General features: G+C 43.5%; 1 pseudogene; it reads right to left on the minus strand.

Annotated features, from left to right (window-relative positions):
* Positions 1-20254: 20254 nt before the first annotated feature.
* Positions 20255-20326, minus strand: LOC146829427 (small nucleolar RNA SNORA17; annotated as a pseudogene).
* Between the last annotated feature and the right edge of the window lie 2928 nt (positions 20327-23254).

Genomic DNA, 23254 nt, shown 5'->3' on the forward strand with positions numbered 1-23254 from the left:
GTGGCTAACATCATTTTTTTGGGAAGACCCAGGTGCTACCATACCATCACTTTCAGAAAAGAAGGACCTCAAAATTTGGTTTCTGCCTCATAACTTGCATTCTTCGCTACTTTTTTTCAACAGATGGTTCTTCCATTTCCTCATATTTCTAACATTGTACCAGGATCATGGGAAAGCATATGAAATCACAGGGTTTTTCCACGAACAGACTATCTGTGTCATTATTAGCTAAGACATCTTGCTGCATAAAATCACAGTCAAAAAGTCTTATAATGACTAATGGACTCCTGTTTGTCAAAGGAGTGGATTGTGGAATTAGATATTGTAGGCTTCTTCCAAGGTATTGTCCTTTATTGCAGGAGGGCCCACAAGATTACTAAAAATGAATTGATGATGCCAGGGGGTATTTAGGCCTCCTGCATCATGTGGCTTAAATCAGGACCAGGATCTTTCATATTCTCTGTATTCCATATCCAGACACTCCCTGTGTTGTTTTTTCATTGCATGAGTGCTGGAGAGTGTGGCAGGCCGTGATGACATCAAGGTTGGCGTGTGAGGCCTTGTCCTACATTTGTGCATAATTTGATGTAATTCCCAGGTCCCGTCTTCTCTTCAGGACATGGACACATGGGTTCCCACTATTTGAACAACATTGAAAGTCAATTTAGAGACCTGGGAGAGCAATGTCTGAGAATTCTTGAATAAGGGTGAAGAAAAACTGCATGATTCCAGGAATCTTTGAATTTCAATGACAGTTCTGGGTGAGTCCCTGACTGCTTTCATCTTCTACTAATCAATATATTTTCCTTTATAAGAAATCCTGAAGAGCAGAAAGATCAACTCCAGTAACTCAAAACTCACTTATCTAATCTGGTAAATAAAGAGTGTTCTCGTAGATGTCTTAATACTTTCTTCATGTTTCCCATGTTCCTTCATTGCTTCAGACAGGATGAGGATAGTTAAATAGTGAAGTTGAGTGGTATATCAGGTTAAATGAAGAGGACTGTTTAATCGTTCTCTGGGGAAGCAGCTTTAACCACAAAATTAGAGCAAAAGCAAGGTTCTCAATGAGATCAAATCTAATGGCTTCCAGATTTTCATTCTCCAAAGCCATTCCTCTTCAGGCTTAGTAGGATCTAAAAAAGGCTTTTTGAGGAGAGCAACCACCATAGCATGCTTCCACCGCTGTGGAAACCAGCCAGTCACTGGGGAGCTGGTTATCCGTTCGAGAATGGAGGGAGATGCTAGATCAAGCGGGGAGCCATACTTGACCGAAGAAATAGGAGAAGACAACTCCTCAAGTTCAGTAGGCTTAAAATATAGCTGTTTGAGGATTCAAACCAAGTGTTACGACAGGGAGCGTCTCTAGACTTCGCAGTAAAGGAGGAATAAGCATTTGTCACCTTTTCTGAGAAAAACCTAGCCAGGGCATTGCAGCCATCCTCTGATGGTGAGGTGGAAGCTGAGACTCAGCACAAAGAGGAGAGAGAGCTGAGACTCGGGACAAAGAGGAGAGCGACTTAACAATGGCGAAGATTTCTTGCAAGGAGTTCTGGGCAGATTACATTTTATTGGAGTAATAGTCACGACTGGATTGTCTAATGTGACCATGGTACGATATGAGGGTAGTCAGTTAGCTTTGCTGCTTGGGTCATAGGTTCTGCACCAACGATGCTCCAGGTGCTTACAGTTCTTTTTAAGAGCTAGGTGTTTCTCATCAAATCACTCAGCAGATAGTTTATGTCTTTGAAAAGTCCTGTTAGCCAAAGGGGCCCCAACTGGAGAATTGAATCACTGAAGCTTTACATCAGCGATACACTTCTCCAGTTGAGAGTTGACCTTTTTGACACAACTGTCAAGTAGGCCTGGGCAGAGCTCGTGGAGTTTCACTCAAAGCAATACTTTGGAGTTGCTGACAAACTCAGTCGAATTCCGCGGAGCTCTGCAACGTGCGGGGTATTGGTCGGCTGATGGCCACCCCTATTTACAAACAAGATGCAGGCGCAGCGATGTGAAAATGCCTTCATAGTGTGCCACAAAGCACCCAAATTGGTTACACGGATAAATACCCCCTCTCTCGCCCTCAGTACAATATAGTGCAAAGCTTGATTCTTTCTTTTAAATAGCCAATGAAAATATCTAAATGAGTTTGCGAAGGTTTTTTTCAATCCTTGGTGCAGGGGTGCGCTAATTAGGGGGCTGATGGCCTTTGTTGCAGCGCTACAATCAGGGCTTTGTTTAAGGAGCCATGTACATTTCTGGAGCATGGCACTGCCTAGTCCTGTTATCTTGCATTGGCCAACGCCACCTATAACATGGAGTTTAATGCCTGAGACGTTCTGCCCTCACTATCTGGCCCTTGATATATTTTTACTATCACCCTCAATCAGTTTTGTCTGTTGTGCCTGACAAGTCTTTGACTCAACTGTTTTCCAGTCTAGTATTTACTCCCCACCCCTATGTTATAGAATAGACCTTGCTAATCTTTATTATACTGTGGGAACCTAACAATACAAAATTATACTTTACAGCATACTTTCTGTATTATTACTTTATTTCTGGTTTTACATTTGCCAATGTTTGGTCATCGTCTCATTCTCATAGAGAGTAGGTGTTTAACCCCTTCAGTGCCCATGACGAGCTGGACTCGTCATGGGCTGCAGTGGCGCTGTGCCCATGACGAGTCCAGCTCGTCATGGACTCCGCCCGCTAATGCAAAGCGCGGCACTGGGCGGGGAAAGGGGCGGGCATGCAAGGGGTTAAAGTTCTTTTTATAGTATCCACTTTTGTAAAGAATTAAGGGGCATATCAACAACATCCGGCGATAATTATCTCTAAGCGCACTTAGCGCTAGTATAATTATCGCCGGCTAGCGTGGATTTTTATCTCCGAGATAGCGTGCTATTAGCAACGCTTATCTCAATAGCGATAAAAATCCTCACGCTAACAGGCTAACGTGAGATTATCGCTGGAAACCCAGAGATAATCTCACGTTACCTTGTTGATAGGGACAGGCAAACTTAGCCATGATATCCTCCTTCCATAGGATATCATGGCTAAGTCAGAAAAATACCAGACGTAAAAAAGCAGCGTTAACCGCGGTTAGCGCTGCTTTTTGTCGTCTCTAACAGGGTTAGCGATATTCTTGATAATAGGAGAAATGTCGCTTAGCGACATTTCTCCTATTATTTTACTCTGGAACGCCCCCTTTGTATCTCATTAGAGATGCAAGGGGAAGCGTAGAGTAAAAGGGTGCTAACATGCAAATTTGCATGTTAGCACCCTGTTGTTGATAGGGCGCTAGTTTTATCTCTCCTTTTTTGGCTTTTAAAGCCAAAAAAGCAGAGATAAAGCCCTTGTTGATATGCCCCATAGTACTCTTTCATATAGATGACAACCATATTTTTGTTGTTTGCTATTCTGTTTTACTTCTCTTAGCCGGCTGTAGATTCGTAACTACCTGCCCTCGACAAGTACACTTTTCTTGTGTACCGACGGTGACCATTCCACAATTTATTCCTGGATTATGTCATCCACATAGGAAGAACTCACTTTTTTGATCTTCAAAAGGTGGGGCCATATCGTGTTTTATGGTGCCATGCTGGTTTGGCATCTTCGGTACTTTATTATTAGATATATGCTTCTTTTCACTGACTAGACTAGGATTCTTCACAAAATTACTTAGCCGGTTTTTCCGTAGGTCTTTCTATTGCACCTCACTTGGTGATATGCAGCAGTTCCATTAAATCGATTCACGTTTTTTGGATCATGCATGGGAGTCTTTTTATAATGCTTTTTGGTCACCTCTTTTTCTGCCTTACTAAAGTAAGCACCTTCTTAGACTCATCTATAGCTGTCCTGTCTCATTATCTCTTCTTTCTCATTTCATTTCTTTACTAAAATGGTTAGTTACTGTCTTATTTTGTTCTTCTTTCTTAAATATTGCAGCCTTGAAAAAGTCACGAAGTGACGAAACATGTTGGCAGTTCATCCACAAAGAAAATAAAGTTGTACATCATCTGTATCAGCAGACTATCTGTTAGTTCACACGTTATAAGAAACGGCAAAAGTGCTCCTTACCAGTACTCACTGTTTGGACACTGTCCCTGCTTACACTGTCCCTGCTTAAAGCATATTGACAGCTGCCAAAGATGGGCGAGCCACTGGGTCCCAATAAAATATACATTGAGATATTGACCAAAAAGCAGATCTAAAACATATCCTCCAATTGTGCTCGAGCAAAACGACTGAAGAAGCGAAGTTTCCTCTTGTTTGAATGAGCCCCAGATGACTGAGTATCAGTGTATCTGAAAGGATAATCCACTGAACCCAGTGAGCCAAAGTCAGGGAAGATACAAGGCTGTGAAGGTGGTGAAAGAGAAAAGCAACTCCGGAGAGAACAGCCTTATACGAGAAGCTACCAAATTACATTTGTTGATACATAGTACAACACAGGATCTTCAAAGAGTATGGATATTTAACGCGGGATCAACATTTCTTTTACTATTTGTTTATCAACAGTAAAAAAACAACTTCCATTGGGGAAAATTGTCTACAGGAGGTATCAAACGCCTCAGGTTAAAAAACTGTTTTGGAGAAAAACAAACACAGATGAATTGTAATCTTTTCTGTTTAACATGTCACAAGGAGGGAACGTGTTAAGAAGACTGATTGGTCTTGCATAAACCTGTCTGTGTTGTGGTACCGAATACTGTAATCAGACTATTGCCTAACATAAATATTGTGTCCTAAATACCGTTTACAAAAAGATTGCTCCATTGTAGTTATTAATAGAAAATGTACATAAGATGGGATAATATTTGTGTAAACATTAATAACCAATTACCAAAATATCTAAAGAGTACTGTGAATCCTCAGCAGGTATTCAACTTAGATTGATATTATATATTGAAGATTCCCAGTGTGCGTATGCCAACTCAACCAGAGGTTTGGACTGATTCCCCTTAGCAAGAAAGAGCATGTCCAACATATATAGATCAGACAAAGAACCTGTGTCTGGAGAACTGCTCTCACTGGTTCCCAAAGCTGTGTGAGATAACAGGAAGCTTATGGAGAACCAAAAGGAGGGAACAGAAAGATGCAGTTCTTTTACTGAAATTGTTAAAACACTCTAATTTCTGGGCATTTTGGAACTGAAAGGTAGTCACGCCTCAGATCCAGTCGCACAATCCAAGCAGCTGATAAAAAGTATCATTTAGATGAAGCATTGATTTCATCTTGAAATGGCCAAATACATTGACGCCCCCCAGGTTTATCACAGGTCAGTTCTTGTTGCTCCCCTAGGAAGAGGAAAAGAGCTTATTATGGCATGCTTCAAAAAATGAAGGCTTTTGCTAAATCAGCTGGGAATCCTAGGATTGTACTGTTTGGAGATCTCAAGAAGCTGCAAATTCAATCTGCAATTATGAGGATAGAAGAGAATCCGCCTTTACATTTGTGGTAGAAGTTGCTGGTGCACTCACTTAGCACACACTTACGTTGCCTCCTCTGTTGGGGACAGCTGTCCCTTTGTCTTTGTGGAAAGAGGATGGGGCACTGGGGCTTCTGGTAAAATGCCGCATGATTGCACCGTTGTAACCAGGGTATCGTAGTGCTAGTGGTCAGCAGAACAGACCCTTAAACTGCTAAAGACTTCCCTGTTAGACTTGTTTATATTTTGCATAGAGTAGAAAGGAGCCACATATACACCCATTTATTTTATGACGCGATTCTCCAACTGAAGACCATGAGTATCTGCATCAGTCTCTGAAGTTAACAGGTACCTAAAGTTTGCATCTTTCTTGAGCAATAGACCCACTCTTGTGTCATCCCAATGAAATGGCTATGCCAATGTTTCTGATTGAACAGAGAGCCTTGCTTGGGATGCCTCCCAAACTTTGATAAGAAAAGGGCCTTTTGTGGTGAAAGACTGTGGTCAGGACTACCCTGGCTGCTTGGTTACTCAACACTGATTTTAGTATCCACCATCATAAACAAAATTCACAGCAAGCATGTCCCGCCATATAGTCTGAGTCGAGTCAGAGGCATGAAGGTCTTGAAGTAAGGAGGGGTCAAACATGGGATTCACATGATCTTTAAGAACATTCACAGAATAACCCTGTGAGGCATTGTCTTTAGAAAGAAGAGGAGGGGAAATCCATATCTTTTTTTGCTTTGGAAGCCTCACACCAAGAGACCATGAAATCTCCCTCCCCGTTGTTATCAGCATTGTCAGATATATCTTGCCCATGATCATCAGTTGTGTCAATTAAAACAAAACCGAGTTGTTCCTTCTCTCAAGGGAATAGGGTGTCTTGCAAGGCTGAAAGTCATCATCATATTGTGATGTAGCATCACTAATCACAATTCTGACAGAGTAAGAAATCTATTTAATTGAATGTGACTTCTTTGAAACAGATTCAAGACAATCATGATTAATGTTTAAGGAATGTATTTATTTCAAGCACCCCCCATGTACATAGTGCCAGAATAAACAAAAACAAGGTCCAGAAAGGAATAGCTTGAGCAACAGAAGAACCAATGTTGTGCCCTACTGATTTAAAGGAAGAGGACACAACTTATTGTACAGACGTAGACAATGAATTATCCCCAGAGAAGTGCCAATTTTGGTTCAATAACTCCTTCCAATGTAGATCATCCCCCTCTCAGTGTAAAATCAACGCCTTGGGAGAATGTTCCTCCATTTTAACTCTGTGTTACACCGAAATCAATACAATTGTATGAAAAAGCAAGAGCTGCAGGAGTTTAACTGTTAGAGAAATAACCCGAATTGGCCATTCCAAGCACTGTTTATTGGAAAATACTTCACCCTGAGATTGTTTGTGAGGAGAAAACCCATTTTGCTGGTTGCATCAGCAAGAGCCAGAATTGGGCAGCAGCAGCAGTGCCTGAGGCACATAGGAAAGTAGCAGTTTGCATATGTGCAGTGTTCCTTGCAACTCCTCTTGGCACTGTGTGTAAATTGGCTCCAAGCTCCGCAGTGACCTATAATCCTTCAATCGGATTTAAGAAATTGGTATTTGCATTGGTGTCTAAGTAAAATTAATGCATACCATTGCGAACTGCTGCTTTCCGTTAATGTGCGCCAAGAAGATGTCCCATGGGTAGTATATAGGCGTTCCCATGCGACCATCCATAATTTTGTATGTGAAATCCTATCTACTAACAATAGTATACAAGGTTTTGCACCAAAAATAAGCCACTTGAAAGCAGCCGCTAACAGGAGAAATACTTTTATCTCTCCTTTCTTTTCTGACTTTGCATGAGTGCTGCACTGTACAGCACACATATATAAAGTATGAAATGCTGTAAATTTTGTCTAGGCATAGTATTTTGGACTGCAAGGGTAAACTTCCAGTATAAAACCTATGCTAAATTCACTCAAACACCCTTGCACCACGGTGCAAATGTGTGTGCATGGCTGTCTGATTGTGCGCCGGCGTTAGGGATAGGGGAGGAGTGTGCCATATCTTTGCAGATATGATGCTTTCCCGCTCTTTCCTTCTCACACAATGCAGCACAGCAACTTAAGGTGCTGCGCCGCACTGCATGGCATCTTCATAAATCTGGCCCGAATGGTGCAAGATCTAACAACGTGGCGGAGGAACAGAAACATATCTTAATAATTCAAATAACAGCAACAAATTCGAACAACAGCCTTACGGTAAACATTACCTAAAAAATAATATTAGAAGCTTTGTACATGATACCTACCTGGAGCTGAAGAGCAAGAAAAGAGGAAATCACTACACATTGGGACCCTTCGTTGGAATTTGGTTGGTTGGGACTGGCTCCTTTATGTCTCTTGTCTATGTAATTTTGCCCTAATGTCTTGAGAATGTAGTGTTTTGCTTTACTGTGGCTGGTGTTGAAGAACTGTAAGGTAGGAAAGCATAATATATAAGTGAACAGTGTTTCCATAAAATCTATAGAATCATCATACCACCTACCAGATGCCCCTGCACAAAGGGCACACGCATTTAAAGTTCCAGTTAATGCCCACAGACTGGTTGCAACTTGTATCGTTGAGTGCACATGTTAAACATCATATGAAACTCCATCATATTCTACTCCCCACGGAAAGGTAATGACCCTGAGGGCGAATCGTAAAACCCAACATTTGACAACATAACCCTGCACAATGTATCAACAATGAAGTAGACAACAATTGCATACTACCAAAAGAAATCACCATCCCGTCAGATAATTAATTGACCAACACACAACACATAACCGATACGATGCTAACCACATGACCAAAGAGCCAAGGGACAGGGCGGATCTCCTCTCTATGGTCAAAATCTGTTTAATCAACACTTGATAGAGAAACCCTTTCTTGCGTTATACAACCAGTTTGAGTTGGACCTCCTCGGTCTCCCGAGATATTGTTTCCAGTCCACTTGATTTGATTGTTATATAGAGGAACTATTATCCATCTGTTTCTTGGCACTTAGGAGCCACCTTAAACACGAAAGAAAAAAAATGTGAGCAGATTAGTGAAAAGATATATCCTCAGTGACTTCCTGAAAGTGGAAACGTCTTCCATCTGCCTCAGATGACGTGGACAGTTTGGCATTGAGCATTCTGACAGAACAGTTTCCTTCACGATGAGTTTGTATTGCTCGAATTTCCAGCAACGGGAGGCCTTGTCATCTCAGGGCTCATGCAGGAGTATTTTGAACCACTACATGTGCCACACTCGATTAGTCAGGGTGATGGTATGTTTTTTACGAGACGGTGGCGTTTGGATTGGACCCTTTGTTCCAGAGCTGGTCAATGAAGATGTCTGTGAGCCTCCGTAACAAGGTCAACTTTACTAAGATGATTGATCAGCCGGAATGCTGCATTTTGCATCTTTTGTAGCTTCAATAAGCCAGCTGCCATTATGCCCAAGTGAATGCAATTACAATAATCTAGTTTAGAGATTACATAAGTGGTGACAATTGATGTGTGCATCGCTGGTGGAAGGTAAGGCATAGTATGTCTTAGCAGTTGAAGTGTGTAGTAGCTCGAAATGCAGACTTCTTTGATTTATGGTTGATTCCTAAATGTTTTACCTTAATGGCAGGAGAATTGGGAATGCCCAGACTGCTGGGTCAGGATGAATCACCCCAGTGATCTTTAGGTTTGCACAAATCAGTGCCCCTGGGTTAGAGGCATTTAAGTCAGGGTCCATGGTCTATGTTCACCTGTTTTACTAGGTGAGTGTTGAGACATAATCTTCTGAACTTTTTTTGTTTTTGAGTTTTATATAGCGCAAACTAGACCCGAGGATATCAGATATCAGAGAGCTTTACATGAGCACCAGATTTTTTACAAATTGACACAGTCATTTTGTTAGGCACGGGGAGATTAAGTGATTGGCCCAGAATCACAGGATGTTGAGTGTGCTTGCAGAGACTTGAGCTCGGTTCCCCAGCTTCGAGGTCAACCGCTCTAGTCGTCAGGCTATATCCACTCCAAGACCTCAAGAGCACTCAAGTCCTCACCTTCAAAGAATATCAAAGGTGCATGCTGGGCATGGTCGCAGCTGTTTCGACTCCTATCCTGCTCAAGGCATGCGGTGGCAACAAATGCAAACTCCATTTACCAGGATACACCAGTGCTTCCTTGAGATTTGTAGTGGCAACCACCATTTTGATGTATTGGGTATACATTCCTTGTGTTTTATACTGTCCCTTGGAAGACAATCAATTAAATATTTGCTGCTGATGGAACCCTTTTTTCCATGAAGGGGATTTCATTGTGCTTTCAGGCAAGAGTAATTCAGGACTTAATATACTTGGAAGTATACTGTTAAACGTTTAGATTAAAGATTGAAACTATGATAGCAGCTCTATGCTGGACTTATCTTGCACGGGGCTATGAATGTTTCATGAGAATGCTCTTGCTTTCATGAATACTATAATAGAGTTATGTTGTTTGGTATTACAAACTGTATTTTAGAGTGATCTTCTTTAGAATTAGAACTCAAAATGAGATTATTTTTGTTAAGCGCACAAACTCTAGAGTATTCTTGAGTATTCTTGCTTAGAATTATGAACTCAATACTGGAGTCATCCTTTTAGGGTTATGAACTATGTTGTACAGACTCTGTTACCTGATTATCATATGGTGTTTTTTCGATGGTGTAGAAGTGGTGTAGAAGTGAACGTATAGCTGCTGAAGGTACTCATAAGAAGTAGAATGTATATTACAGTTCAGGTGATTCAAAATGCTATTGCTCTCTCTCAGCTATTGGAAATATTAGAGGTTTCAGCAACTTCAGAGAGTGGGTTATGTAGAGATTATTAAGAGAAATACCTTATGACAAAGTAGAACCAGTGAAATGTAATCTAGTTGAACAAAATCTAAAAGAATATACTTTAGTTGTAGTTGTCCATGCCCCTAGTGCACAGGATGAAACCAGCAAGAAGTACAGGTGGGGTGAACATATCTGGTGTCTATATTTCTCTCTGTGTGTCCTATTTCCCGTTTCTGCTGATCTACTGCTGATCTGTTTAAAAAACCTCTGCATGGTCATCGGTGGGTTCAGTGAATTGGGGAAGTTAGCATCGCTCCAGTTGCATCTGGATTGTCAAGCTAGCGCAGCCTTGATAATTTAGCATCACAAAGGTTATAAGTCACCCATTTCTGTGCAGTCAGCAAGCAATCATGAAGACAAGGAGTAGCTTGTGCACGATTGTCAAAGAGAATGATAAACTATGTGTCATATGTGTATGGAAGCACAATGTTTTTAAATGGTTGAAGGAGTTGTAATAGAGGGTGAACATACAGACTAAAGAGTAGGGGAGGCAAAGATGAATCATGAGCGACTCCTAGATCTTTAGCGGCCTGTGCAGGTAAGAGCGGTGGGGCCCCGTTGGGTGAGTATTCGACAGACGACGAGGGAAAATGTATTATTTATCAAATTTTCCCTTGTGGTCGTCTGTTGAATCCCCCCCACCCAACCGGGCCCCACTGCTCTTACCTGCACGGGGCCCAGCCGCCTAAAATAGATCCATGTTCTACTCTAGAAAATAGACAAACTGATTGAGAACGACCATTCAGAATTGATATGGACAAATTCTGGCCAGTACCAGAAATATCTGCCTCCTTGAAATAGTTGATCACAATGCTACTGACAGTGTAGACAAGCAAAGGAGACTCCTGCTCCAACCAGTTTTTTTGGCCGAGGGAGTATGTACTCGTGCACAAGCATCCTTTATGTGCTTTTGCAGCAGTTCAACCGGGGTGCTGGGGAGATGTGCTAAATGTGTTAAAACAACAGCTCTTTCAATCAAAGGCACAAGTAGCTTATCGGGAACAAAGGCAGCCTTTAATTACATCATTCGCTTGGCACACTGGGCCATCCATGCATCAGCTAGGCTGTTCCCAGGACCAGTATAGCAAGTCTCTCGCCTCCCGGACAGCCTGAGTGCTTTTTATTAGTTATAAAATGTTTATATATTACATTTTATAGCTCTTTGTATTATGCACTATGAATGTTGCCTGTCCTTTCCTTTTATTGTGGCATGCTATTTGCAATTGGCTTTAGTAGCTACACAAACAAGGGCTATTATCATTATTGCACAACAAACACTAACTTCAGATCACATTTTCATTTTGCTCCATCCTAAGAATGAAGTCTGTGTTTTCTAGCTCCAGCTAGCTTCATGTATTTTGCGTTCTTAAATAATGCACCATGCTTGGACTATTTACACACAAGGAATTAATGCTTGACGATATGTTAATCATGTCTCTTTAAATTATGAAACCTGTTGTATCCTGTCTATCTCTTGCTAGAATTGTTATGGTTTTGATTAACTAAACAAAATGTACCTTATTAGATTTTTGTTGTTTAGGTCTTGTTTTATTTATTGAAAATTAATTTATTTTTCTAAATCTGTTGTGAGATGCTTTTGTGGTGTGTTTTCACTGTGTTACTGTTTGAAGTGTTGCACAAATACTTTAAATGTGCAGAAAAAAAGAGAGGGGCCCCTTTGTCTCACCAAAGTAAATAGGGTACTCTTAACAAGTAAAGAATACGTTTTCAACTGGTCAATTGCCATGTGCCGTGAGAACTTTAGACATCTCCGTACATTCCTAGAGGCCCAATTTATGAAGGGCTGTGAAAGGAACCGGAGCATCCTGATTAAAGCGTCCGAGAAGACGTTCGGTTCCGTGTACGCAACATAAGATACAATATCAGAAGCGTGACAAGAATTTTGTATTTAGAGGAATATTATAAGGTGTTGCACATACCCGTCCCAAAGTGAGGGTTCGAGCACAGTGGAGAGGAGGTGGTGCCGACAAAGCCCCTTGTAAGGACAGTCACATAAACAGTTTTCAGTAGTGGACTATAAGTGGCGTTCGCTACCTGACCAACAGGGTTTGGCTTATGTAAATAAAACTTTGATCTATCATCAAGAGAACGAAAAGATTGTCTTGATAAAGATGGTGTAACTAATGAATTCCATTGAAACGCATCGACGCACAGTATTTACACAATTCGGTGGTTTACTGGTCCCACACATACTTCTAGAACAGTGTGTATCGGGCTCTAGCCAACGTTTTTCTTACGAATGTGTTATAGCTCATGACAAATTTAACTGTCTGTCATTTTTCTCTTGGGGGTTTGATTTAGTCCTGTTAATAGACTCTTGATTGTCCCACATCAAAAACATCAGGGACCACCATTGTATGAAATTGTTATCTTTGTTTGATTTTTTAAATAAGATTGATTAGCTGTATTATACACCAATGATTTGGATTTTATGATGGCATATTTTTAACTCTTAAGTGTATCTTTTTTCAAATACATTTTGTATTGATTTCTACTTCGGACATTGCTTTTAGACTTATTGTTTGGGGTTTACTAAGTGTTTATTTTCTATATCTGTTGGGTGAGTGATATGGCAGTAAGGTTGGGGAATGTGAAATTGTGCATTTAGAAAACCAAGGAAAAACGTATTCTTTACTCGCACAAATACTTTACACATTGCCTCTGAGCAAAGCATGACTGCTCTGTGCCAAGCTACCGAGGGTTGAGAGCAGGTTAATTTAGGGTTTGCTTCTGACTTCACCGTGATAAGGATTGTAGTCGCTGCTTGAGTGGGGTTTTAACCAGTAACGCAATTTCTTTCAATAAGATTTGACCTTACTCTCTTTGTGGTCAATACCACCCCAACTGCTACCTTGTATTAACATCTCATTCGTGATAAATCCAGTAGAATGTATACCAACAGAGAGTAAACTAAGGTCTAGGGGTGTGCCAAATTATAACTTTGCTATCAAAGCAGTATGAAGTACAAAACGTTTCACAATGGGAAAAAAAATGTTTACTTTTCATACAAAAATCTGTTTTGCAAAAGGTTTCTGCAACAAGATTGTCGCGCTAAATAGAGGGTTAGCTATGTTTTTCTCCTGTAAAAAACTCTTATTTAACCACCTTTTGGTTTAAAAAAAAAGTCCTCTTCTTGATATTGACCAACTTTAAAAAAAGAAATAAGTTCATACCTCTTCTCTGCAATTTGCCATATTAAAGTTAATTCAAAAATGAATTTATTTATTTGACATACAAAGAATGATAAAATAAGAGTTTTACAATCTCATACACAATCTTGTACATGCCTTTTTTATTTCAGAGTTATCTATTTTGAAATCAAACATCTGGATAGTATAGGGAAAATCTAGGACAAATGCAGACCGATCCTCGTTACCATAAACATTCCTCATTATCACTGCAAAACGGAGCATTTAAAAACAATCTGGAAAATAACTGTCCTATATTCTACTGATCATTGGCTCTTCTGTAATGTTTAACTATCTGTAAATATCATTAAAAGTACTCATAAAAACCAAACCTTTTGAAATCAGGAAGGACAAAACGATAGTATTTTACTTCAGGGGCAGCTCCTCCACCAAGGCGGAGGAGCATCGCCCCACTGAGAAAGTCAAAAAGGTAAAACGAATTAATGATAATAAATTATTGTTATTATCATTTTATTTTTATGTTCTTGCTCAGCTGGGATGGTGCGGGCTGCTGTGCTAACAGAAGGGCAGGAGAGGAGTGGTTTGCCCACTCCAAGTGCGCAGGACGCTTTGACCGGCCGTCTCGGGCCAGTCAATCCGTCATGCGCACTTTACATGTTCTCTGTGTAGGCTGCATTATAGCCTACATGGAGAATATGCCCAGCCTTCCATTATCTGGCTGAGCGCCGATCCACAGCGCTCAGACCAATCACAACGCTGCATTGTAGCGTTGTGATTGTCTATCTGGAGGCTGGGAGCTGGGTGCTTCGTGCCCTGGAATTAGGCAGAAGTGGACTGAGAGGATGTGGTGGTGAAGGAACAGAGGTAAGTGTAATTTTATATTTATTTTCAATCCTCATTCCCCACCCCCCGGCTACCCGCCCCCCCCACCGTCATTAAATACCAGTCACTGCTGTGTTACTTTCGTAGTTGTATTCAATACATTTGTTCGTTATCACGCTATTTCCACTTGGTTGTTGAGTGCATAGTACCGAGGATGATGGTTTTTTACCTTATGCGGAGATCACTTGGAGACATGGCTGACCATTCGAGTGGTGATGTTCGACACTGAGGCTCAGATTTCTAAAATTTACACCCAACACTGCCCAGCGCCCGAAAATCGTGTATTGCATTGTGATTGAGGGAGGGAGAGAGCAGAACAGCGCCATTTCCATGGGTGTGTGCATGAGTCTAGCTTAGGTTATGTACTGGAAGGATGCCCTTTTCAGAAAAGAATACGATGCATAGACTAACTTAAAAACATTTCCCATGTTGGATGTGTGCTGTGTAATGTGGCACACATGCAAAGTGGGAAACATAAAGAGACATGAAAGCATTTCTCCTTTTTAATGCTAGCTTCAAAGAGGCATTATTTTTTGGCCAAGACCCTGTCTAATCATTTTAGTAGATAGGGTTTTGTGTCGAAAAGCATTGGTGGTTGCACGGGAACGCTCATGTACTACCCATGTTACGTTTGGGCAACGTTCCAGCACAGATTTTGCACTTGAAAGTAAATAACAAAAAACATTTTGCGCTGGTTTGTGTCACTTTTGTGAAACACACACATTAGAAAATATTTGTTAATCTGGGCCTGAGTTTAATCTTTAATGTGAGTATACCTCTCAGTATCACAGTAGTTTATCACGCTATTCTCTTTTTGATGCAGGGTGTACAGTACCATGGACGATAGTTAGTAACGTACACGGGATTCATTCGGAGACATAGCTACTACTTTTGTGGTTATTTTCAAAGTAAAACTGACTTTCATCATGAATTTGAGTATACCTCTAGGAATCCCAGCAGTTTCACTTTGGAGCATCTGTTTATGGCATGGCCACCGATGACTTGCTGATGAATTTAATTCATGCATGATTATGTCGAACATTGGTGTGAAATCACTTGTTAAACTTGGAAATGAAGTACGCAATGATGTTCTGGTGTTTATCTTTTCTTTATTTAATACAATTTGAAACACTGTCACTCTAAATTGTTCATAAGGTATTTGATTGATTTAGTGTACTGTTGGTTTTGAAAGTTTGGTTCTTTTGTCCCTGAAGAAGGGCAAAGGTCCGACATTGATTGTAAATAAGTGGAATAATTGTTGTTTGAAGTTTTAACTTTTATAAATAACGAATTAAATGAAATCATAAAAAAATTGGTTTAAGGTATGGAATGAACTTTTGAATTAGCATTGTTGATCTTATCAAACATCCTGGTACTATTTTGTAAGGCAATTTTGCCTATCTTCAAGAACAGTGCAACCAGGGATTATACTGTCTTTGATACCTAACACACATAGGTGCATAAATACTTAACACAGTACTTCGAAGTTTAAGACTGACAGCTTATGTCTTAAGCTAGCAGAGGGTTAAGCACAGGTTTATTTAGTGACTTTTGTGGCCGATCCTGACACAGATGGTGGTTGTTGCTTTAGAAGGGTTCTCACCTGCTCTAAGCAATACCCCCATTTCGTACATTGGTGCTCAGTGGTGGGATCCGTTGTTTGTGCAGTTCCTCTCACTGCTTCTGTGTAAAAAAAAAATCCCAAACTTATCTGACAACAAGCTCTTGATTTTGGTAATTTGTTTCTTTTTCCAAATTTAAGTTACCTCACCTCCTTTTTCCTTATCATGGAGATGGAGTTGATCAATGTGGATAACGTCAGCAAGGCAGAGCTGCAAATGATTTGAAAGGAGTAGCAGCTGAATGTGGTAAAGATCTCTACAAAGGTGGATCTTAGAGCCTTTAAGGATGTTAAAAGGGATGCAATCAACCCCATTGCAGCCGGAGTATGATGGTCTTTAGGGGGAGGATGTAGCCTGAGCTGCAGCAGCCTGAGGAGGAGGAGGACAACTAGTTCATAGCAGTTGAGCCCCCTGCCAGAGTAGGGAGTAGTTTGTCCTCCTACAACCTGCTCCCTCAGGAGCAGGAAAGCAAAAAGGCACTTCAGGCTAAAGATGGCAAAACTAAGGTTGGAGGAGAGAAGAGCAGAGATGGAGAGAGTCCATAAAGTTGGAAAACTTCTTGGATGGAACCACATACCTTTGCGTTCTAAGATATAACCATATGCAGGCAATTACAGGCCTGGTCTACAAAGCATAATTGCTCTTCAAGCAGCATGCCCCCTTCCCTGTCTTTCTGCACATTTAGGGATCCACTACCAATTGCTCAGAGTTTAATGGAGAAATATCAGGATTTATTGATTTTGTCTAGTAGATCCACACCTGAATTTGGGTATTATATGGGAAAGAATAATATACAGACTATGGAATACTGGGTCCTTTGCTACAAGTTCATTCTTGATTATGGGAACTTTACCGTAGAGATTTTCCACCTATGTTGGAAATGGGATTTCTGGTTGGCTAAGGCTGGCGCCCAAGCAAGGCAGAAACCACCACTCAAGCCAGGGCAAGGGAGTTACGCGCTGACGATAACCCCTACTCACCCCCTTGGTAGCTTGGCACGAGCTGTCAGGCTTATCTCAGAGGCAATGTGTAAAGCGTTTGCGCAACACACTCACACAGCAGCAAACGCACTAGGCACACCACAAAAGAAACTCCACACAAGGTTATATCAAAAATAGCCTTTGTTTTATCATAAACACATTAGAAGCGTAATCACACATTTTCACTGTGCCAACTGGCACCAGGCAATAGTCACAGGGGATTATAGACAGTACCGGGCCAATTGGGCTGTGGTCAGAAACATCAAAATGCAGGTAAGTAAATGCAAAACACAACCAGTAACTACTGGTACCATAAAGACCTAAGCATTATCATATTAGCATAAGACACCTTAAACACATTACGCACTAGGACCTCAGCAGCCCAAACACATTATGCAGTAGACATCACATTAGGGCTTTGCGCCCTACCAACATAAACCTGATCCCAACCAGGCCAACTGGCCTTTTACTGGGGCTCAAATTCCCTATGTCCAGATAGTCAGGGCTCTAAGGGGGACCTCACAATGGGCACCCTGGCTGCCTCAGCAGCAAACACAAAGTGCGCCAGGGCACTGGGGCCTGGGGTGCACTCACCCCTCCTTGACCTAAATGGTACTGGCCCCCAAACGTGGCAGCTGCCCAGCGAACTCGCAGGGCAGCTGTAAAAAGTGCGCAAATAAGGTCAGGCACTCACAGTGCCTCTTGAGCCCCACGGGGACTCCAAAACAAATGTGGCCCCATGTTGAAGCTGCCCACTTCCAGGCGGGGCAGCTGTAAAACCAGCACTGGCACTAGGGTGCCCTTAGAGGGACCACAGGGGGGCAGGCACCAACAATGTGCCCCGATGCCCCCTCCAACAACTAGTTCACCAATGAACCCCACTCACCGGGCTCTCTCTCTCTTCCAGTTGTCCTCGCGTCTTCCGGTGCCGCTTCTAGCACCCGGCTGTCTTCGAAGATCCCACCCCTCCACCGGGGCTCCTCCAGGACACACCACGGCTTCTTCAATGCAGCGGTGTGCCATGGGCCCCCTCTGCTGCAACTACCATGCGCTTCACCCTTCACCCGGTCCCCCTTCCCGGGACTTGGACTTGGAGCCGGTGAGGCTCCGCAGCAAAATCAGCAGGGGGGACAGGCACTGACAACGTGCCTCGTCCACTGCACCGGGACCACTCCGGACTTCCTCCTCACGGCCACGGTGCTTCCACCAGCTCACGGGAGCCTCGCTCGGCCTGTGACGACTTCCGGGCTACTTCGGACGAGGCCCCGCCCACGATCAGGCCTTCACTTGCCACCTCCCCCGCAAAAATTACAGCCTTCCTGCCCCCCCTGGGGGCAGATGGAGCAGCAGCCCCCAATCTGCCACCCCGGGGGGGGGGCAAAAGGCTACTAGATGCCAGGGATTTTTTGGGGTAAATTTTAATTAGGGTGGGGACACTGGCATGCCGTTTTGGGCAGCCCCACCCTAATTAAAATTTTCCCCAAAAAATCTCTGGCGTCTAGTAGGCTTTCTGCCCCCCTGGTGGCCAGATGGGGGCATTAGCCCCCAATCTGCACCCCCAGGGGGGCAAAAAGCCCACTAGTCGCCAGGGATTTTTTGGGGCAAATTTGAATTAGGGTGGGGGCTGCACAAAACGGGCATGCCCATGCCCCCACCCCCTCCCCGGCAAAAATTACAGCCTTCTTGCCCACCCTGGGGGGCAGATGGGGCAGTAGACCCCAATCTGCCCCCCCCGGGGGGGGGCAAAAAGCTCACTAGATGCCAGTGATTTTTTTGGGCAAACTTTTATTAGGGTGGGGGCATTGGCATGCCCATTTTGGGCAGCCCCTACCCTAATTAAAATTTGCCCAAAAAAATCCCTGTCGTCTAGTAGGCTCTGGGGGGGCAGATGGGACAGTAGCCCCCAATCTGCCCCCCGGAGGCTAAAAAGCCCGTTGGATGCCAGGGATTTTTTTCGGCAAATTATAATTAGGGTGGGGCCATTGGCATGCCCGTTTTGGACATCAGGGAGGGGGGAGCGGCCCCTTGGGCAAGGGCCTTCGCTCCCCCCATAATTTATTGGGCACAATTCAGTCTTTCTGCCTCCCTTGGGGGGCAGATGGGGCAGTAGCCCCCAATCTGCCCCCCCAGGGGGCAGAAGGCCCACTTGATGCCAGGGATTTTTTTTGCGTAATTGTTTTTAGGGTGGGGGCTGCCCGAAAGAAGAATGCCAATGCGCTCACCCCCACCACCATTACAGCCTTTCTGCCCCCCCTGGGGGGCAGATGGGTCATTAGCCCTCAATCTGCACCCCCGGGGGGAGGCAGAAAGCCCACTAGTTGCCAGGCATCTTTTTGGGCAAATTTTAATTAGGGTGGGGGCAGCCCAAAATGGGCATGCCCATGCCCCCACCCCTCCCCTGCAAAAAATACAGCCTTTCTGCCCCCCCCCCTGCGGGGCAGATGGGGCAGCAGCCCCCAAACTGCCCCCCCGGGGGGAAAAAAGCCCACTAGACACCAGGGAATTTTTTGGGCAAATTTTAATTAGGGTGGGGGCAGTAGGCTTTGGGGGGAAGATGGGGCAGTAGCCCCCAATCTGCCCCCTGGAGGCTAAAAGCCCATTAGATGCCAGGGATTTTTTTAGGCAAATTTTAATTAGGGTGGGGGCTGCCCAAAACGGGCATGCCAATGCCCCCACCCCCTAGACATCAGGGAGGGGGGAGCGGCCCCTTGGGCAAGGGCCTTCGTTCCCCCCATAATTTATTGGGCACAATTCAGTCTTTCTGCCCCCCCTTGGGGGTAGATGGGGCAGTAGCCCCCAATCTGCCCCCCCGGGGGGCAGAAAGCCCACTTGATGCCTGGGATTTTTTCTGCGCAATTGTTTTTAGGGTGGGGGCTGCCCGAAACAGGCATGCCAATGCGCTCACCCCCACCACCATTACAGCCTTTCTGCCCCCCCTTGGGTGCAGATGGGTCATTAGCCCCCAATCTGCACCCCCAGGGGGAGGCAGAAAGCCCACTAGTTACCAGGCATCTTTTTGGACAAATTTTAATTAGGGTGGGGGCTGCCCAAAATGGGCATGCCCATGCCCCCACCCCTCCCCTGCAAAAATTACAGCCTTTCTGCCCCCCTGCAGGGCAGATGGGGCAGCAGCCCCCAAACTGCCCCCACGGGGGGCAAAAAGCCCACTAGACACCAGGGAATTTTTGGGGCAAATTTTAATTAGGGTGGGGGCATGGGCATGCCGTTTTGGGCAGCCCCCTAATTAAAATTTGCCCAAAAAAATCCCTCGCGTCTAGTAGGCTTTCTGCCCCCCCGTGGGGCAGATGGGGGTATTAGCCCCCAATCTGCACCCCCAGGGGGGGCAAAAAGCCCACTATTCGCAAGGGATTTTTGGGGGGCAAATTTGAATCAGGGTGGGGGCTGCCCAAAACGAGCATGCCCATGCCCCTACCCCCTTCCCCGCAAAAATTACAGCCTTCCTGCCTAGCAGGCTTTCTCCCCCCCGGGGTGGGGCAAAAAGCCCATTAAATGCCAGGGATTTTTTTAGGCAAATTTTAATTAGGGTGGGGGCTGCCCAAAACGGGCATGCCAATGCCCCCACCCACAAAAATTACAGCCTTTCCGCCCCCTGGGGGGAAGATGCGGCAGTAGCCCACAATTACGCTGGCTTTTTTTATGCGTGGGGGAGGGGGCTGCCCAGAATGGGCATACCAATGCCCCCACCCCCCAAAAAATCACCACAGTGTTTATGCCCCCCTTGGGGGCATATCAGGCCGACCCCACCCCCTGATATCCCCCCCCCCCGACTAGGCACAGATTTGTTTTTAGCAATATGCCTACCTGCGGATATTGGGCTCTAGCACAGCCGGCACATAGGGAAATGAAGCAAACCTGTACATTTTTCAAAACTAGACACCCAGGGGAATCCAGGAGGGGTGACTTGACTGGCTCTCACCAGGTTCTGTTACCCAGAATCCCTTGCAAACCTAAAGATTTGTTAAAAAAACTACATTTTCCTCAAATGTCTGTGGTGGAATGTTCTGGAATCTGCGTGGATCCACAAAATTCCACACACTCCACGTTCCCCAAAGTCTTCAGAGAAAAATGGTACCTCACTTGTGTGGGTGGGTCAAGTACCCGCGACAGGCAAGGGCCCAAAACCTATTGAGGCAACATCAAAATTACCTATCACAAACCAACCTGGTTTTGCAAGGGGGGTCCTATGACTTTTTGACCCGGGGCTCGGCGGCCACCTAGGGAAACCTACCAAACCCACACATTTCTGAAAACTAGACACCCGGGGGATTTCAAGTAGGTATGGCTTGCATGGATCCCTCAACGTTTTCCTACCCAGAATACCCTGCAAACCTGAAATTTAGCTGAAAAAATCACTTTTTTTTACACATTTTTGTGTGGTAAAGTTGTGGCATCACCGGGCTGACACAAATTTCCTACCACCCAACGTTCCCCCAGGTCTCCCGATAAAAATGGTACCTCACTTGTGTGGGAGACCCAAGTACCCTGTAAGAACCAGGATCACTCAGGATTGCTTGAAGAAATATTTAAGTTTATTATGAGGAATAGATCCCATCCACCAGAAGCTCCTGCAGGAATCAAAGCCCAGGTTCCAACTGCCCCCCAGCTGCTTGCATCAACACAGTACATACAGAAATCAACATTCTTAAGCACCTGGCAACAGGAGAACCATCTTAAGATGCCACACATCCCCGTCCTTTATGAAGAAGGAGGATGGGTTATACCTCAAGACCAAATTACAGCATAAAATCAAACATATATAACATCTATTTAACAAAATCTTTTAAAAATTTAGGTGGAGAGGAAACTTGCAAGGATCTGCGAATGTCCTGAGGAGTATGAGTTAGATCATGAGAACTGGGAGTAAGATGACCTGCCACAAAGTCCTTCCTAACCACCACTACCCTGTTTAAATTCCAAATGCGGTGATCAGCAGTCTTTACAGCATTGTTAAATATTTTGATTACTTGAATGGGTTTCAAAAATCCTGAATTAGATTTTCTTTTGGATGGATTTTTTATAAGAAACCAATCCCCAATTTTCACTGCTATTTTCTTTACAGACTTTCTTAAATCATGATTTGCTTTTCTAGATTCAACCCTTTTTGACTCAATTAATTTCCAGTTAGATTTTTCATTCTCAGTAAGTAATTCAGGCTGCATATTATTCACCCAGGGAGGTTCAACTAAAGTGATGGGGCATCTAGAACTGAATAATTCAAAGGGGGTCCTATTCGCCACAGAGTGAGGCGACAACCTGTAAACCTCAACCTTTTTCCAAATTTGAGCACGCCAATCTAGACCATTTGAACGTGCCATGTTAATGGTTTCTTTTAGTACACTATTAAATCTCTCGACCATTCCATTTGATTTTGGATGGTACAAAGAAGATTTTTTGTGTTTGATACCATGTGTTGACAAGAATGATTCCATTTCTCTGGATACAAATTGTACGCCGTTGTCAGTAAGGATACTAGAAGGTATCCCTTCTCTAGCGAAAACATTTTCCCAAAAATTAATGACATGCTTGGTTTCAATCCCTCTAGAAATTCCTATTTCCGGCCATCTCGAGAAAAAGTCAACCAAGACAAAAATATACCAATCGGTTCCGGAAGACTGTATCGGGCCTAGAATATCTAATCCCACTTCCTTCCAAGGGGCATCAGGTCTTTCTCTTATGATCATGGGCTGTGTTCTGGGTTTGGCCACCCTTTCACTCAGAGCACATTCCACGCATTCTCTTATTTTGCGTTCAACCAGTAAATCCATCCCTGGCCACCAATAATTTAATCTAAGTCTCTCTTTGGTCTTAGAAATGCCCTGATGTGTCATATGTGCAAGAGATATATGTTCTAGTCTAATTGAATTGGGAGGAATAAGTCTCAAACCCCTGAAGAGCAGACCATTGCATTCAGATAACTGGTCCCTGACATGCCAAAACTTATCTAACTTTACATCATTTTTGTGTTTTGCCTCCCAACCCTTATTGACAGCTTCTGAGACCGTCGCTAATTCTGGATCTTGTTGCAAAGCATTCTCCCATCTATCCTTGTCAATTATAGATTCCTCAATGGCACAAACCATATCATCATCATGTTCAATTTCATCATCAGAATGAAGCTCATTTTTGTCAACCAGCCTAGACAATGCATCAGCCACCTTGTTTTCCACCCCAGGCAAATATTTGACAACAAATTTATAATCCTGGAGACCAACAACCCATTTGGTAATCCTAATTGAAACTTCGACAATACCCTTA

Source organism: Triturus cristatus, chromosome 5_2 (assembly GCF_964204655.1).
Source record: "Triturus cristatus chromosome 5_2, aTriCri1.1, whole genome shotgun sequence".
NCBI classification, from domain to species: Eukaryota; Metazoa; Chordata; class Amphibia; order Caudata; family Salamandridae; genus Triturus; species Triturus cristatus.